The following is an 18,240-nucleotide window of genomic DNA, read 5'->3' on the forward strand; positions in this document are numbered from 1 at the left end:
AATGCAGGATGAAACAAGAATGGCATACCATGTTTTAGCACATCATTATTTTTGTTAAATATAGAATAAGATAGTTGGGACAAGACAGAATTTAGCAGAATTTAGACTCTCTGACAGGTTATATTACTAATATATTCTGACAATGTTTTATAGATAAAGTGTAGATTTTCATAATCTGGTCATGAAAGCTGTTAGATCCTGTTATTTGTATCCATGATGGCAATCTGAGGGCTATGAGAGCTATGAGGGTTATTCTCTGGTTACAATACAAGCAAAGTAAAACAAGTATAATTTTCATTGACCATAAAAACATATAGAGACAGCAACTTTAATCAGTATCAATTCTAAATTTTAAACAAACTGAGTATTTAATCCTGAATTCATTAGTGATGAGTGGCTTTTAATTTGATTATTACTTTTGGATGTCCATATCTCCTCAGGAACATTTAATCAGTTTCTGAATCCCAAGAAGATCAAGTTTCTTTTCTTTCTGCAACAAACTGCATTACAACACTGTATATTAAGTTAGCAGGTGGCAGGAAATTGTGTATCATTGCCAAAACCTCATAAAGCACAAATATAATTACAAATGACCTTGACAAGGAGCCTTTTTAGAACAGCATAAACCACCCTGGACAGCCAAGGAAAACAAAAAGCAGTGTATTCTTTGTTGTTGTTTGTTTAATGGAAGAAAGACAGGATAAGTAAAGAACTTTTACAAAACAGCACAGCCTTGACTGAGAATAAATGAAAGTTCATGACATCAGATGGGAGCTTTTGCCTATGCCAGGATCTGTAGGGGCACAGAAACTTTTGTCTTTTTCTTGCCCAGCTCCACTGTCTCTCCCCATCCCAACTCAATTTCTGGCAAACTCCAGCTGAATTCTCTTCCATACCTATAGTAACTTAGAACCATTATATATATTGACATTGGCAAAATCAGCAATGATTCTGCTCTAAGTTGGCTTAGGCAATAAATATATGCTCTCGTAATAATTCTCTATTTACACCATCATGTTATTTTCATATATTCACTCCACTCAGAATCATGGAGTCAGGAGAGGAAAAGGTGGTGGAAAATACTTTGATACAATTAAGGATTTTCATTTCCACTCTCTTGGCCTTAATGTTGTCAGAAAGCTTTACCTGAGAACAATTTGAAGCATTCTCTTTTAAGTGTGCATTACTTCTCCCTTAGGCAGAGTGAAGGCAAATCTAGAAAGTTTATTTATTACATGATGTCATGATATCTCCTCAAAAGTAATTTTCCAAGCAATGAAATGCTAATCAGGATATAGGTTCAAATTCTACTTTATTTTATGCTCGCCGAAGCCTTCCCTTGTCATATGATTCCTTCCTAAATCATTTTTAAGCTGTGTATGTTTCCACTACATTTCAGTAAAGAGCTGCCTGATTAAAACTCAAAGGAGGCTACACAGGTTTACTTGCAAAGGGAATTTATGAAGCATAAGTTTCTTCTGTATTAAATACTGAGTAGACACTTAAGCAAGCATACTATTTTCTGCCAGCACCCTCACCTCCAAATTTCAGACTCCCAAAGAAGTGGAAAATTTTAGCATGACATACAACACCACACACACTTTTACCCTTAAATGTTGGCAAAGTAAGTAGAAAAAACAAGAAGGTATATTCAGGCAATATTAGCTCCCAGTCCCTGGGTCATCTGTTTCCCAGCCTGAGAGAGAAAACTCTCCACCACCTGGAGTTCATCAGCCACACATCTGGCAACTAGGACACAAGGCTCTGTCAAAGTGACTGCCCCCATTTTAACTGAAATAAAACGGCAACTTACATTTTATCACTTAAGGACAGTGGGAATGGGGCACTAGGAAGACACTTTTGCATATTTTAAGTTCTCATGCTAACCATAAATTCAAACACCTTAAATATTTATATATTTTGCCCATAAACTAGCACCCCTGACACTTGCAGTTGGATAATCTTTACCATTTAAACTGAAAGCAGTTTCTGATGAGTCTGGGATGTCAAAGTTGAAAGACAACCCACTCCCATGAATCTGTTAACTACATGATATTCTTCATTCAGTCTCTTGATCCTGAAACATGATCAAATGCAGATTGTGGCAATACAATGTCAAGGGAACAGTTGCAACACAGTTGAATGTGCTAACCACTGGAGGATTCAACTTGTTTCTTAAACTCAGGATATCTTCAGCATCTTCTCCAGCTTTGTGGAGAGACAAAACAGATCAGGGTTAAAATACTGGGAGCCAAAGTTTGGAACATTTATGTTTTATAAATTCAGTCGGTGATATTTGTTTAAACTAAGAAAACACTTTCACATTTTCCATATTTCTAAGCAGTAAAACCTCATTAATTCAAATTTGAGTCTTAAAATAATCTTGGGGATAATTTTACTTTGGTTAGACTTTACTTTTTCAATTCTGAAAGGATTGACAGAGGACTACATAAAATTGGGAGTCAAGTGTACTGTTGGGGATTGAATCATGTCCCCCACAAAAGGCTTGTTCAGATCCCAACCCTTGGTCCTGTGCGTGTGACTCCATTTGTAAATAGGACCTTTGAAGGTGTTATTAGTTAAGGCGTGCCCAAACTGAATGAGTCTGGGCTTTAATTCAATATGGCTGAAGTTTTTATAAGAAAAAGAAATTGGATATGGAAGAAGTCACAGGTAGCAGCCAAAAGCTGGAAGTCAATGGAATCTAGAAGAGAAAAGAGAAAATGCCACCATATGCATTTTCATGTGACAGAAAAGTCAAGGACCGAAGATCATTGGTGGCCAGCCCCAGAATGCCACAATCTTCAGCGAGAAAGCATTGCTTTGATTTCGGACTTCTCCTAGCCTCAAAACTTTGAGCCAATACCTGTTGTTAAGTCAACCATTTTCATGGTATTTGTCTTAGCAGCTAGGAAATTAATACAAATGTCTTGGGCTCCAGGCTTGCTTTCACTGCATGACCTTGGGAAAGTCACTTAGCTTCTCTGATTATCAATTTTCTCATCCATAAAATGAGTAGAGTGGATTGGGTCATGTTCATGGGTCTTTGATTTTCTAATATTCTCTAATTCGGTGGCTCTGAGACCAGTTTTACGTGTACCAAACCATAAGAATCTTTAGAAGATCCTTAGAAAGTTTAATCCACATAATAATAAACAGTTCAATCATGTTAACAAATGCACTATTTGATTCAAGTTCCTGGGGCAGGAACACCTCCACTCTCCGACAATCTCAACTCTGGAAATACAGCTGAGAAACAGAAATTAAGCAAAAAAAAAAAAAAAAAATGCTTCTGTGAAGCCAAGCAGTTACTGCACTAAGACTCATGAAATCCACTCTAAAGATAGCTCTTAGACCAGTCATGAAAAATGGAGCCTATCTCCTTTACCAATTGTGCCAGTTTGAATGTATTATGTCCCCCCAAATGCCATTATCTTTGATGTAATCTTGTGGGGGCAGATGTTATCAGTGTTGATTAGATTGCAATTCTTTGAGTGTTTCTGTGGGAATGCGCCCCACCCAACTGTAGGTGATAACTCTGATGAGACATTTCCATGGAGGCATGGCCCCACCCATTCAGGGTGGGCCTTGATCATTGGAGCCATATAAATGAGCTGACAGGCAGAGGGAACTCAGTGCAGCTGCAGCTGTGAGTAATGTTTTGAAGAGGAGCTACAGCCAAGAGGGACACTTTGAAGAAAGCACAGGAGCTGCAGATGAGAGACAGTTTGAAAACAGCCGTTGAAAGCAGACTCTTGCTCTGGAGAAGCTGAGAGAGGACCAATATCCCAAGTGCAACTAAGAGTGACATTTTTGAGGAACTGCAGCCTAGAGAGGAACATCCTGGGAGAAAGCCATTTTGAACCCAGAACTTTGGAGCAGACACCAGCCACGTGCCTTCCCAGCTAACAGAGGTTTTCCGGACACCATTGGCCATCCTCCAGTGAAGGTACCTGATTGCTGACACTTTATGGCCTTAAGACTGTAACTGTGTAACCAAATAAACCCCCTTTTATAAAAGCCAGTCCATCTCTGGTGTTTTGCATTCCAGCAACAATAGCAAACTAGAACACCAACTCCAAGTAATTGTTAGTGGCTTCATGAAACACAGGATTCTGTTAAGAAAAATTTTTGAGACCTTAAGTAGACTCTAGGAAGATATGCTATAATCAATTGGCATTGTCTGTTATGGGGCTATGGTAGCAAATATGCTATATAGCGTCATGTGCAATTTAGTCTTAACTTCCAAAGTTAGTTACAAAATTAGTTATTTAATTTGTAAGTTTGTAGCAGAATAGAAGAAATAATTTAGAAAATAAGAAGAAGGCCTGCTAAAATTAGTCCACTAAAAGCTGTGAAACAAAGCAGCTAATGGCAAGGACATAAATGCAAATTTATGAGAAAGGCATAGATCAAAATTATTTAAAAAATAGCACTTTTATGTAAGGCAAACTGGTCCTAACTTGGTAGATCAGGCCTAAAAATGTCATTCTATTAAAATTAAGTTTGATAGTTGATATGTACATTGGGGGCCCTGAGGTATCATGAAAAGTATAACATTATGCTCACCACATACTGATAAATAGAATACAAACATCTGAGCTTCATAATATAAACCGTAATTCATACCCTTCCCCAACCTAATTTCCAGCTATACACATGCCTTTTTTCTTCCAAAATATGGCATTCTTTCTCTCAGCTTGGGGCCTTTGAAAATATTGTTTCCTCTGCCTATAAACAACTTTCTTCATAAATTTTAGCTATCCTTTGAGGCTCTGCTCCAAGGATTAACTCCCCTGACATGCATTACCTGGTACCATCCCACCACTTCACTATACTTCACTATAGACCACTTGGCCCTAGAGTGTACTTTTCGTTCTCTGCCACCCTGGCAACTTGTTCATACAACAGTCATAGAACCTGTAATAGGGTATTGACATTAATGGTTCTCTGATCTTGCTTCTGCTTGTTTAGATCAAGGGCATTATCTTACTCATCTTTCTTTCCAGGGTGCCTAGCTAAGTACCTGGAACAGAACAAACCCTCAAATGATGTATTTATTAAATGAATTAAAATTAAGACTTAGTGATTTTCAAGGCTTTGTGGTATTTAGAAATTCTCCAATATATAAAAGACTCTTGCTAATTAGAACCTAGTCCATTGACCTGTTAAAGTTGGCTCTACAACCTTTACCAAATCCAAGCAGTAGAAAATATTTTGCTATATTTTATTCTAGTCACTTGAGACTGTCAACAGGTCCTGTATTGAAAAGCATTCTAAAATACACTTCTGTACCAATCAGAATATTCCACAATTGTCCTATATTACTAAATTATGTATAAAGACACTGTACAATAATACTTGTTCATTTATTCATTCCCCAAACACTAAATAAGAATCAGTCATGTGTCTGGCACTATGCTGGACCCTAGAGATGGAGAGGTGAATAAGATTGCCAGCCATCTGGCCCTCATAGATTATCAGCTATTTGTTTCCTCTAAAAATTATTGAAAAACATTGTAAAGGCTTAAAATAAAAGTATTAATAGAGTAAACTCCAAATACAGTAACAGAGATACCCTGGATTCAAATCACTAAATGCTTTCAACAGGCTTAGAATATTAAAAATATCAAAAGAACAATCATTTAAGATGAGTATTATTGCTCTGATTTTGTAGATGAGGAAATTGAGACTCCAAAATGTTATCTAACTTGCCTAGCATCACATATCTGAAGACTGTAGGGCCTGGATTCAGACCCAGGCATACGTGGGCCCAAAGCTTATTCACTTTTCCAACCCTCATTGCCCATCTAAAGTCAAATGGAAAAGAAATGGGCCATATATATGTACAGTGTGACATAATAACTGGGAGGTTTATTAGGTCTTTGATAATTTCCTTGGAACTAATTGGTTTTGTATTTATGAAATTGAACCTAAAATATTAGAAAGGATCAATGGAAAAGAGACTTATTTTCTAAGGCATAGGGCACTTCACAAATTTCCATAAATAGATTTCTAGCAATTACTGTGATGGTTTGGAGGCTTTATGGACCCTAGAAAATCATGTTCTTAAAGCTATTCCATTCCTGTGGGTGTGGACCCATTGTAACTAGGATCTTTTGTTGAGTAGGATCTTAAATTAAGACATGACCCACCTTGTTCAGGGAGGGTCTTAATCCTCTTACTGGAGACTTTTATAAGAGAATGACATTCAGAGAAACACAGAGAAAAAAAGCCACAGATACAGAGAGAAAACCACTGAAGCCAGAAGCTAGAAGTAATGAAACCCAGAAGAGAATGGAGAGACCAGCAGTTGCCACCATGTGCCTTGCCATGTGACAGAGGAATCCAAGATCACCAGCAGACTGTCTTCAGGATGAAGGTGTCATCTATTGATGATACCATGATTTGGACATTTTTCACAGCCTCAGAACTGTAAGCTTGTAAACTAATAAATTCTCATTTTTAAAAGCTAGCCCATTTCTCATATATTGCCTTTTGGCAGCTTTAGCAAACTAAAACTATTTATTCAATAAGAATGTTGTCTCCAGTTTCCTGTATCATATTTAGTCACAAAATAAATTCAAAATTAGTTGGTCATCTTATTTTTTTTGCCTTTTCTCCCCTTTATGAAATAGATTCTCTCCTCATGTAGCAATAAGGTTGTGACTAAATGCAAGATATGTCTCTCACGTCTAATCTGGTATCTAATTATTTTAAATGGCAGGTATTTTCTGAATTTCCTGATATTTGATTAACATTTTGGTTCTTTCTGAAAGGGTATCATTAAATATTTCCTTATTAGCATGAAATTCCACATGTTACACTTGATGGCCAATATTTATGTTTATATATTTTATATATAGTTTTGAACACATATTTCTTTATTTATATTTGTCTGACTAGGCTTACTTGCATATTTTGTGGTTGGTAATGAAAAGCATATTTTTACTAACTATAACAGGTAAGCCATTCAGTTTTTCTTTCCACATCCCCTGCCCTTTCTGAAGTGAATCCCTTGTTCATAGCTCAGTTGAGGGAAGTGACCTGAAGCTGCTTCTTGGGCAGGGTTGCCCACATACTGTACTATGTGACACCCCTCCCTGTTTCTCCCTTCCACACAGGCCTCTTTAGAGTATACCACAGATGGACATTAGACCTGAATGCACCACTGGGAGGACTACCAAGAACCAATGCATTGATCAAATTATATGACCAAGAGATTGGCTTCCCTTCATCCTATAGAGAGTTAGTAAAATAAATGACTTTCTGGTAGTCCAGTAAAATAGGAAAGTTTCCATAATATTTTTTAAAATTCACCAGCCACTTAACAGTGTCTCCAGGATTCTACAGAAGTACAAAATCACAATGTGACTTACTGCAGCTTGGAGACACTTCAGACCCATGTCATGTGTTCCTTCAACTGAGAAATGTGCCTGACCATTTGATGATTCTTAGCAGAAACACCAAACTTTAAAGTAGGCTTTACAAACACTATAAAGAACTCAACATCTTGTATGCTAAACTTTTCAGGGATTTCTATGCATATTATAAAAGGAATTACCATAAAAAGTGGTTAATGTTCATGCCAAAATTGCCACCTTATTGCAGGGAGTCTATAATTTTCATTCACATCAATTATTTTAAAATGCCTTATAAGGTTAAAAGATGTGCAGTTACACTTGAACTGACCCTGAGTAAGCCTACAGACTCCTAATAGGTACAATGAAGTTTCAAATAGTAAGCACAGACCTTCATCATTCAAAATAGTTACATCAATAACAACAACTAATACTTATGTAACATGTACAACATGCCAGACACTGTTCCAGAAGCTTTATGTATATCAACTCATTTTAATTCTCACAATGAGGCTATTAGAAATATATACTATTCTTATCCCCATTTTATAGATGATGAAATGTGCTGATTCCATGTCTGGGTCAGGAAATGTACAAAATGAAAAGGGGCATCTGGTCATATCAGAAAGCAAGGAATCTCTCAAAACACTACCAGGAGAGTGATGTCAGCAAAATGGCAGAGTAAGAAGCTCCAGAAAACAAAAATCCTGTAGAAACATTAAGAAACAAGTGGAAACTGGCATAACCAACTTTCTCCAAACTCTGGGAAGCAAATGTTTACATTAAATTTGTGAACACTAAATCAATAAAAAGGCAATTTAAAATGTTAGGAAAGCCTCAAGACACTTTTACTAGCCTTTTAACCTAACCCTCCCCAGCTTGGCACAGCAGCAATTTACATTCCCAGTAAGGTATTCTTTTAGTTCCCTAGGCTGCTCAAAGCAGATACCATGAAATGCTTTGGCTTCAACAATGGGTATCTATTAGCTTATATAAGCTTATAGTTTTTAGGCTGAGAAAAATGTCCAAATCAAAGCATTATCAAGGTGATGCTTTCTTCCTGAAGACTTGCTGCCAGCAATCCTTGGCTCCTCTGCTACATGGTAAGACATATGGTTTTTCAGCTGGTTACTTTCTTCTCTTCCATGTCTCATTGCTCTCAGTTTTTCCCTTCTATGGCTTCTTTTCTCTTTGCCTCAATTTCATCCTCTTATATGGGACTCCAGTAAAAGGATTAACACCCAAACTGGGCCATGCCTTAACTGAAATAACCTCATCAAAAGGTCCTACTTACAATAGGTTTAAACCCACAGGAATAGAATAGCCTTAAGAACATGATTTTCTGAGGTACATACAATTCCAAAGCACCACAGTCACTTACTCCTGGATTCCAGAGGGAGCAGAAAACCCATTGTTAACAGACCACAGTATCTATACATCAGTTCCAACTCATCCTGTGGCAGCATGAAGGACCATTCCAAAGAACTGTTCTTTGTCTCACCTGTCCCAGACCTCACTCTGGATGGAGAAGCAGCCAGCATGACCAAAAATGACTGCAAGAAAACAACCAAAGAATAGCTTCCTCTGTCAAAAGATTAAGATTGAGACATACAATAGAACATCTGGGACCTGGCAGGAAAGACTGCCAGAGATTTCCTGAAGAAAGTGGGGCATTTGGATCATCTATATATATGGGGAGTTTAAAAGGCCAAGCACATGCCCAGGGGAAAACACATGCTCAGAAAAGACCTGAGAGGACCCTACGATTTAACCTCAGGCTTTTCTTTAGGCTCACTGCAAGGTTGGCTGAGCACTGAAGGAAAGCCCCAGCACAGAAACAATACACAAAGACTGGGAGAGGTGTTTGTTGTTTTTATTTATTTACTTACTTTTAGTTCTTCACATTCAAGGATATCTCTACAATAACTCTAGCTGAATATAAGCTAAAAGAACAGTAGCATAGTTTAGAAAAATCACTAAAAAAATAGACTACTACTCCTTTCAATAATAAGAAACAAACATACAAAAGCCAAGGAAACCCTGAGGGAGAATATGATTTCCAGAGTTAACACATTACAATACTCAAATGTTCAGATTTCCAGAAAAAAATAAAAAGATAAAAAGAAACAGCACAATATGATCCATTCAAAAGAACACAAGAAAGCAACAGAAACAATCAATGAGGAAGTTCAGTCATTGTATTTACTAGATGAAAACATTAAAAGAACTGTCTTAAATATCCTCAAAGCACTAAAGGAAAACACAAAGAACTAAAGGAAACCAGGAAAATTATACACAAAGAAAATTATAATTTCCATAAATTGTTAGAAGAGATCCACAAAGAGACATACTATAAGCAAACGAATGAATGTCAAAAACAAGGAGACAATCCTGAAAGAAGAACGAACGAACTAACCATAAATAAGGTATCAACCAGAGAGGTGAGAAAAGCAGTAGGAAGACTTATTTAAAGTGTTGAAAGGAAAACACTTGTTTTGGTTTGCTAAAGCTGCCAGGATGCAATATACCAGAAAAGGGTTGGCTTTTTCAATGGGGATTTATCAGGTTACAAACTTACAGTTCTAAGGCCATGAAAAGGTCCAAGTTACAGCATCAAGAGGAAGTGACCTTCTCTGAGGAAAGGCTGCTGGCATCTGGGGTTCCTCTGTCACATGGTAAGGCACATGGTGATGTCTGCGGTTCTTTTTTCCTGGGCCTTTGTTTCAAAATGGTTGTCTCCAAATGTCTCCGGGTGTTTCTCTCTCAGTTTCTCTAAGCTCTCTGAGTTTCATCTGTCTTTTATCCTCTTATAGAGGACTCCAATAAGGGAATTAAGACCCACCTTGAATGGGCTGGGTTACATCTCAATGGAAACAATTTAATCAAAAGGTCCCACCCACAATAGGTCTGCCCCCACTAGAATGGATTAAAAGATCGTGGCTTTTCTGGGGTACATAACAGCTCCAAACCAGCACAACTCTCAAACAAGAATTCCATATCTGGCAAAACTGTCCTTCAAGAATTAAAATGAGATTTCCCGATAAAATAAATCTGCTCCCTCTAGTATTCCCTCTCAATAAATTACATGGCAATTTTCCTCATATTAAAATGTGAGAGTCATTTTTTTACTCTTTGTCATAACCAACATTCAAGCAGTCAGTAAATGCTTTTGACTCTACCTTCAAAACACATCCAATGTTCAACCATTTTTTACCTTCTCCACTGCTACCACTCTGGTCTTTCACCATCATTTCTTGCCTCATTCTCTGCAGTAAACTTCTGACCATTTGTCCTGCTTTCTTCCATGCTTCTCGACAGTGTAGTCTAAACCAAGAAGGCAGAGTTAATCTATTAAATTATAAAGTAAATCACATTCTGTCTCTGCTCAGAACCTTGCAATGGGTTACGACTTCACTCAGAGTAAAAGCCAAATTCTTAAGGGTGACCTATAAGTCTCACAAAATCTGGTTCCCTGTCTTACCTTTGATCTCACATCTTGCTACTCAATACATATCTGTTAAATAAATGAATTAATGAATCTTAACTGCCACCTCCTAGTAGAGTGATATTAAACAAGTTTATTTAACCTCTCTACCTCAATGTCTTCTTCTGTAAAATGGGAATAATCATAGAAACTACTTCATAGTTTTGTGGGTATTGTATGAAAAATGTCTAACGTATAATCAGAACTACATATTTACTGTGAACCATATATCATTTAGTACTCATTCCCCATAGGTTTTGGTCTCTTGTTCTATTTAAATACATGTATATTTATCTGCTAAAGGAAGATAAATAAACACAAAGCAAAAACTGGAAAAGGGCTTAAATGACTTCTCATATTCTCTTAAGTGCTGTAATTTCTGTATTTTATGGTGCATATGAAGTATGACATTATATTATTCTACATGCTGCACAAACCCATCTAGTACCAATACTTCCATTTACACAGACACAGTACTGCATATCTGTTACAACAAAAATTTTTTCTGAGGGTTTAAGCAGGGGAGGGGAGGAAGTAGGCTAGATGAGTTTGGTTGATGATCTGTGAATTATGATACTACTTGTAAAGACACTGTCCTATTTCCATATATGACAGGCATAATATCTGTGGACAATTTCAAGTAAGCATAAATTGGTTAGTTTGGGTAGCTTCCTTAGCAGTATTCTTGGTTTCATTAGGTTTTTTTGTTTCCTTTGTTTGGTTTTGCTGTTTGTTTACTTATGGGGAAAGGATAGCACCTAATGGTATAATTTCAATAAAAGAAAATTCCCCCAACCTACAGCACAATAGAGTCCCTCAGGTGAAATCATTGGGAACATTTAAATTTGTTTTACCTTATTTCAATAATAATGAATTAGGTTCCTAAAATATTGGTAAAGTATCAAGGAGAAAAAAGGGTTATCCCTTTAAGTATTTTTCCAGGTTTATTAGAACCTATTTCAGTCTACTTTTAATTAGCTTGTTTTTGTACATCTATCTCTCTCCCTCACTTGTAGAAAGGTCTGTTTCTTTTTCACCTTAGTCTCTCCTACAACACTTATCACTGCTCTTTACAAACAGTCCCTCCCAAGTAACTGTCTTTTGAAATTAATTTTCTACTGATATTAAGGAAGTAATGGGTTTTAAGAAGAAAGCCTGTTCTCTTGATTTTCAGATATCATTTTATAAGATTTAGGATTTAGGGTGGTTCCGGGAAGATAGCAGATTAGGGGAGACAGAGCAAAACTCTCCTCCATGAAAAACACTGGATAAAGGACAGAAAGAGTTCCAGAACATCAGTTCCAGGGTTCCACTGACTGGGCAGGGACTTCTAAACCCATAGTGATATGTATTTGGAAAAACTGAGAGACTGCGTTTAAGACCGGTGAGTGCTCAGCCTGGAACACCACCAGGGAATGGATGTTGGAGCTTGCTGATGGATATGGAGGGGAGCAGCCTTCCTCATCCCATGTACCCTCCTCAGCACTTCGCATGGGTGAGAACCCTTTGCAGATCCACATACAAGAGTCCCTGTGCCAGGAACTGGCAGTTGGAACAGGCAGACATGTGCAGAAAGGGGCAGTTTTCCATTCCACATGCAGCAATCTTTGCAGTTGACTGGGAAGATAATCCTTCACAGTCCAATGGCTGACAGATTCCTTGAGTGAACTGATGATTCAGAGGGCTTGTGACAGAATCCACTCTTCCTCCAAGGAAGCCAATGGTGTGCACAGCCTAGAGGCAAGGGTGCAGCATGGAAGTGCCAGGAGCCCACCCCCAATCCCAGGGACTCAGGGTGCATGGCAGACAGGTACTGTGGGGCATTTGAGCTGGAAGGTGAGACATGAAGATATGCAGCCACAGAGTACTCCACCCACAGCTCCAGGAATGGTTGGGACCACTGTGTCCTGGAGTGGACTCCCTGCCAAACTGTGCAAGGTATGTCCCCCAACCATAAGGCTGGCAGTTCCCAGTACACACAGAAAATTGGTGCACTGATTGGACTTCCACATGGTTTGGACCCTCTCTCAGTGCACAGATGAAGTTGGGGGAGAATTGGCTTGAGAAGAGGTGGCTCAAGAGCGCCATCTGCTGATAAGCCAGGGAAAGTGCACTCCACTAAGCTGTAGATCTGCCAAATTGTAGACAAATGTTCACATAATCCAGCATATCTTAAAAGAAACCTATCAAGATAAGCAAATGCTAGGAGGCCAAAAACAACAGAAAATTATAAAGCATAATAAAAAAAACAGAAGATATGGATAATTCAAACGTCCTAATTCAAAAGCCTGAGGAGACACAGAACTTGGAGCAATTAATCAAAGAAGTACATGCAAACATCAATGTCATGGCTCAGAATTTAAAGGACATGAAGAAGACCCTAGAAGAGCATAAAGAAGAATTTGCAAGACTAACCAAAAAATAGTAGAACTTATGGAAGTAAAGGATACTGTTGATTAAATTAAAAATATTCTTGAGACATATAACAGCAGATTTGAAGAGGAAGAAGAATGAATTAGTGACCTTGAGGACAGGATGATGAAAGTTGAAAGCACAAAAGAAGGAATTATGAAAACAATTGATAAATTTGAAATAGATCTCACGAAAATGATGGATGGACATGAAGCATGCAGATATAAGATTCATTAGTACTCCAGAAGGTGAAGACAGGAGTAAAAGTCTAGGAAGAGTATTCAAAGACATTGTTGGGGAAAACTTCTCAACAATTCTTAATTACATAAATAGGCAAATCAAAGAAGTCCAACAAACTCCAAATAGAATAAATCTGAATAAACCAACTCTGAGACATACTCTGATCAGATTGTCAAATGCTGAAAAGGAGAAAGTTCTGAAAGAAGCAAGGAAGAAGGAATTCACCAAATACAAAAAATATAAAACTAAGTAGCAACTACTCAGTGGGCACCATGGAGGTGAGAAGACAGTGGTATGACATATTTGAAATTCTGAAAGAAATAAAATTGCCCACCAAGAAAACTTTATCCTGCAAAGAAATCTTGAGGCACACACCAAATGATAATCCAGATCAGCAGCACCTGGAAGAAGCTATGAGTTTGTTTCTTTCCCTCTTCCCCTGTTATTTCCCACATAGTGGTTGGTGTATCGAGTCAATGAGTAAGTAGAAGGATCGCTGGGTATGGGGCTCTCAGGGAGCGTGGATTCCAGGCGATGTTTAGAATCCCCCTTTAGCCGCAAACTAGACCTCTGGAATTTCCTTGATATTCCAAGAAGCCGTCTGGTGAAATACCCTCTGCTTCTTCAAAATCAAGGCAGAGCTAAAATTTTCACAGACAAACAAATGCTGAGAAAATCTGTTGACAAGAGACCTTCCCTACAAGAAATACTAAAGGGAGCTCCACTGGCTGAGAGAAAAGACAGGAGAGAGAGGCCTGGATAAGGGCATAATACAGAGGAGTATCAGTAAGGGTAACATAAAAGAAATAGAGAGAGGGAAATAATGGAACTGACAAATAAAAACCAAAGGACAAGATGGCTGATTCAAGAACTGCCTTTACAATAATAACATTGAATGTGAATGGATTAAACATCCCAATTAAAAGACACAGATAGGCAGAATGGATTAAAAAATATGAACCATCAATATGCTGTATCCAAGAGACTCATCTTAGACCCAACAACACAAAAAAATTGAAAGTGAAAGGATGGGAAAAAATATTCCACAAAGCCTACAGCCAAAAGAGAGCAGGGGAAGCAATATTAATATCAGATTAAAAAAACTTTAAATGCAAGGATGCATAAAAGACAAAGAAGGAAAAAAAAGAGACAAAGAAGGGCACTATATACTAATAAAAGAGACAATTCACCAAGAAGAAATAACAATAATAAATGTCTATTCACCCAGTCAAGGTACTCCAAACTATAAGAGACAAACATTGGCAAAACTGAAGGAAGCATTAGATGTTTCCACAATAATCATGGAAGACTTCATGCCCTACATGAAGATCAACCAAACAAAGGACCAATAATGAAACTGAGAACCTAAACAAAGTGATACCTGAATTAGAATTAACAGATATATAGAGAGTATTACGACCAAAATTACCAGGATATACATTCTTCTCTAATGCTCATAGAACATTCTCCAGGATAGATCATATGCTGGCATAAAACAAGCCTCAATAAATTTAAAAAAGAATGAAATCTTTCAAAGCACATTCTCTGAACATAATGGAATGCAACTAGGCATCAACAAACATCAAAGATCTAGAACATTCACAAATATCTGGAGGTTAAACAACATGCTCCTAAATAATCAGGGGATTAAAGGAGAAATTGCAAGAGAAATTGCTAAATATCTAGAGATAAATGAAAATGAGAACACAACATACCAAACTTATGGGATGCAGCAAAGGCAGTATTGAGGGGGAAATTTATAGCTATAAATGCATACATTAAAAAGGAAGAAAGAGCCAAAATCAAAGAACTAATGGAACAACTGAAGAAGCTAGAAATTGATCAGCAAACTAACCCTAAAGCAAGTAGAAGAAAAGAAATAACAAGGATTAAAGCAGAAATAAATGGTATGGAGAACCAAAAAATTAATAAAGAGAATAAATAAAACCAAAATTCGTTTCTTTGAGATCAGCAAGATTGACAAAGCCTTAGCTAAACTGACAAAGTCAAAGAGAGAAGACACAAACAAACAAAATAATAAATGATGAGGGGACAGTACTACTGACCCCGAAGAAATTAAAAAAAAAAAACAATAAGAGGATACTATGAATAAATGTACACCAACAAACTAGACAATTTAGAAGAAATGAATGACTTCTTGGAAACACATAAACAACCTAGACTGACCAGAAAAGAAACAGAGACTCAACACACCAATTACAAGTAAAGAGATCCAATCAGTCATCAAAAAGCCTCCTACAAATAAAAGCCTAGGGTCAGATGGGTTCACAGGGGAATTTTACCAAACTTTCCAAGAAGAATTGACACCATTCTTACTCAAACTCTTTCAAAATTCGAAGAAAATGGAATACTACATAATTCATTTTATGAAGTCAACATTACTCTAATACCATAACCAGATAAAGATGCTACAAGAAAAGAAAACTACAGACCAATCTCCCTCATGAATATAGATGTAAAAATTCTCCAAAAAATACTTGCAAATTGAATCAATCAAAGACACATTAAAAAACCATAAACCATGACCAAGTGGGGTTCATCCCAGGCAAGCAAGCATGATTCAACATAAAAAAATCAATGTAATAATACACATTAATAAATTAAAAGGGAAAATGAAATGATCATCTCAATAGATGCTGAAGAAGCATTTGAAAAAATTCAGCATGCTTTTTTTAACAAAAACACTTCAAACGGTAGGAATTGAAGGAAACTTCCTCAATATGATAAAGGGCATATATGAAAAACCCTAAGCAAGCATAGTACTCCATGCTGGGATCCTGAAAACCTTCCATCTAAGATAAGGAACAGGACAAGGATGTCCGCTGTCCCCACTATTATTCAACATTGTGCTGGAAGTGCTAGCTAGAGCAATCTGGCAAACAAAGAAATAAAAGGCATCCAAATTGGAAAGGAAGAAATAAAACTGTTATTATTTGAAGATAATATGATCTTATATTTGGAAAACCCTGAGCAATCAACAACACAGCTATTTGAGCTAATAAATTCATCAGAATGGCGGGACACAAGATTAATGCAAATAAGTCATTAATGGTCTTATACACTAGAAATGATCCAACTTAAGAGACACTCAAGAAGAAGATTCGATTCACAATAGCAACTAAAAAAAACCAAGTACCATGAAATAAAGTTAACCAAGGATGTAAAAGACCTCTACACAGGAAATTACATAACTTGACTAAAAGAAATAAAAGGGGATCTAAAGAGATGGAAAGATAGTCCATGTTCATGGATAGTAAGATTAAACATCATTAAGATGTCAATCTTACCTACACTGACCTACAGATTCAGTGCAAAATACAAACGACCTACTTATAATACTTGGAAACACTATTTATCAAATTTCTTTGGAAAGGGGCCTCGAATTGCTAAAAACATTCTAAAAAAGAAAAACAAGGAGGGAGGACTTACACCTCCTGACTTTGAAGCCTACTATAAAGCCACAGTAGTCAAAACTGCATGGTACTGGCACAATGATAGGCATACTGATCAATGGAATCAAATTGAGAATTTGGAAATAGACCACCAGATCTATGGTCGACTGATTTTTGATAAGGCCCTAAAATCCACTGAACTCTGACTGAACAGTCTCTTCAACAAATGGGGCTGGGAGAACTGGATATACATACCCAAAAGAATGAAAGACGACCCCTACCTCACACCCTATATAAAAATTAACTCAAAGTGGATCAAAGACCTCAATATAAAGACAGTACCAGAAAATTCCTAGAAGATAATGTAGGGAAACATCTTCAAGACCTAGTATTTGGAGGTAGCTTCTTAGACCTTATATCCAAAGCACAATGAAAGAAAAAATAGATAAATGGGAATTCCTCAAAATCAAAAGCTTCTGTACCTCAAAGGAATTTGTCAAAAAGGTGAAGATGCAGTCAACACAATGGGAGAAAATATTTGGAAAACCATGTATCTGATAAGAGACTGATATCTTACACATATAAAGAAATGCTATAACTCAATAACAATAGTACAAACAGCCCAACTATAAAATGGGCAAAAGATATGAAAAGACATTTCTCCAAGAAGGAAATAGAAATGGCTAAAAAATACATGAATACACTAATACTAAGGAAGAATAATTAGCAGCTGATAAGAGCTCTGGGATATATTACATTATGACAATTTTTTAAAGTTGAGAATGATGATGATTGTACAACTAAGTGAAGATAATGTAAGAAACTGACTGCTTATCTTGGGATAGAATGTATATTACATGAAATTAAGAACTCACTACCTAATAAATCAAGCCCTCAACGTGAGGCTTGCTCTTGTGAAACTTATGGTTTTAAATGGGAGGCTGAGCCCTCTTATAATTATGTCTAAAGGGCACCTCCAGGGAGCCTCTTTTGTTGCTCAAATGCGGCCTTCCTCTCTCTAAGCTCAACTCAACAAATAAATTTATTAACACCCCCCTCATGAGGGACATGATTCCCAGGGGAATGAATCTCCCTGGTGCCATGGGACATGACTCCCAAGAATGAGCCTAGCTCTGGCAATGAAAGATTGAAAAGGCATACTTGACCAAAAGGTGTAAAAAAGAAAGGTAACAAGCTGAGGTCACAGTGGCTGAGAGATCCCAGACAGAGTCAAGAGGTTATCCTGGAGGTTTCTCCTATGCAAACTCCAGTTGGACATCCCAAATGGCCACAGTAGGCCATGCCCTCACCAAAAGTAGTCCCCAAATAT

The 18,240-nt window shown here is 37.2% G+C and overlaps 1 long non-coding RNA gene across 1 annotated transcript in view; it reads right to left on the minus strand.

The window, feature by feature from the left end:
* The window catches only part of LOC119523344, a 189,832-nt gene that overhangs the window by 65,022 nt on the left and 106,570 nt on the right, over positions 1 to 18,240 (minus strand). The window contains exon 3 of the long non-coding RNA XR_005214609.1: positions 10,576 to 10,685. This is a non-coding gene — a long non-coding RNA (uncharacterized LOC119523344). The remainder of the gene's footprint in view (positions 1 to 10,575; positions 10,686 to 18,240) is intronic.

This window comes from Choloepus didactylus, chromosome X (assembly GCF_015220235.1).
Source record: "Choloepus didactylus isolate mChoDid1 chromosome X, mChoDid1.pri, whole genome shotgun sequence".
Lineage (NCBI taxonomy): Eukaryota > Metazoa > Chordata > Mammalia > Pilosa > Megalonychidae > Choloepus > Choloepus didactylus.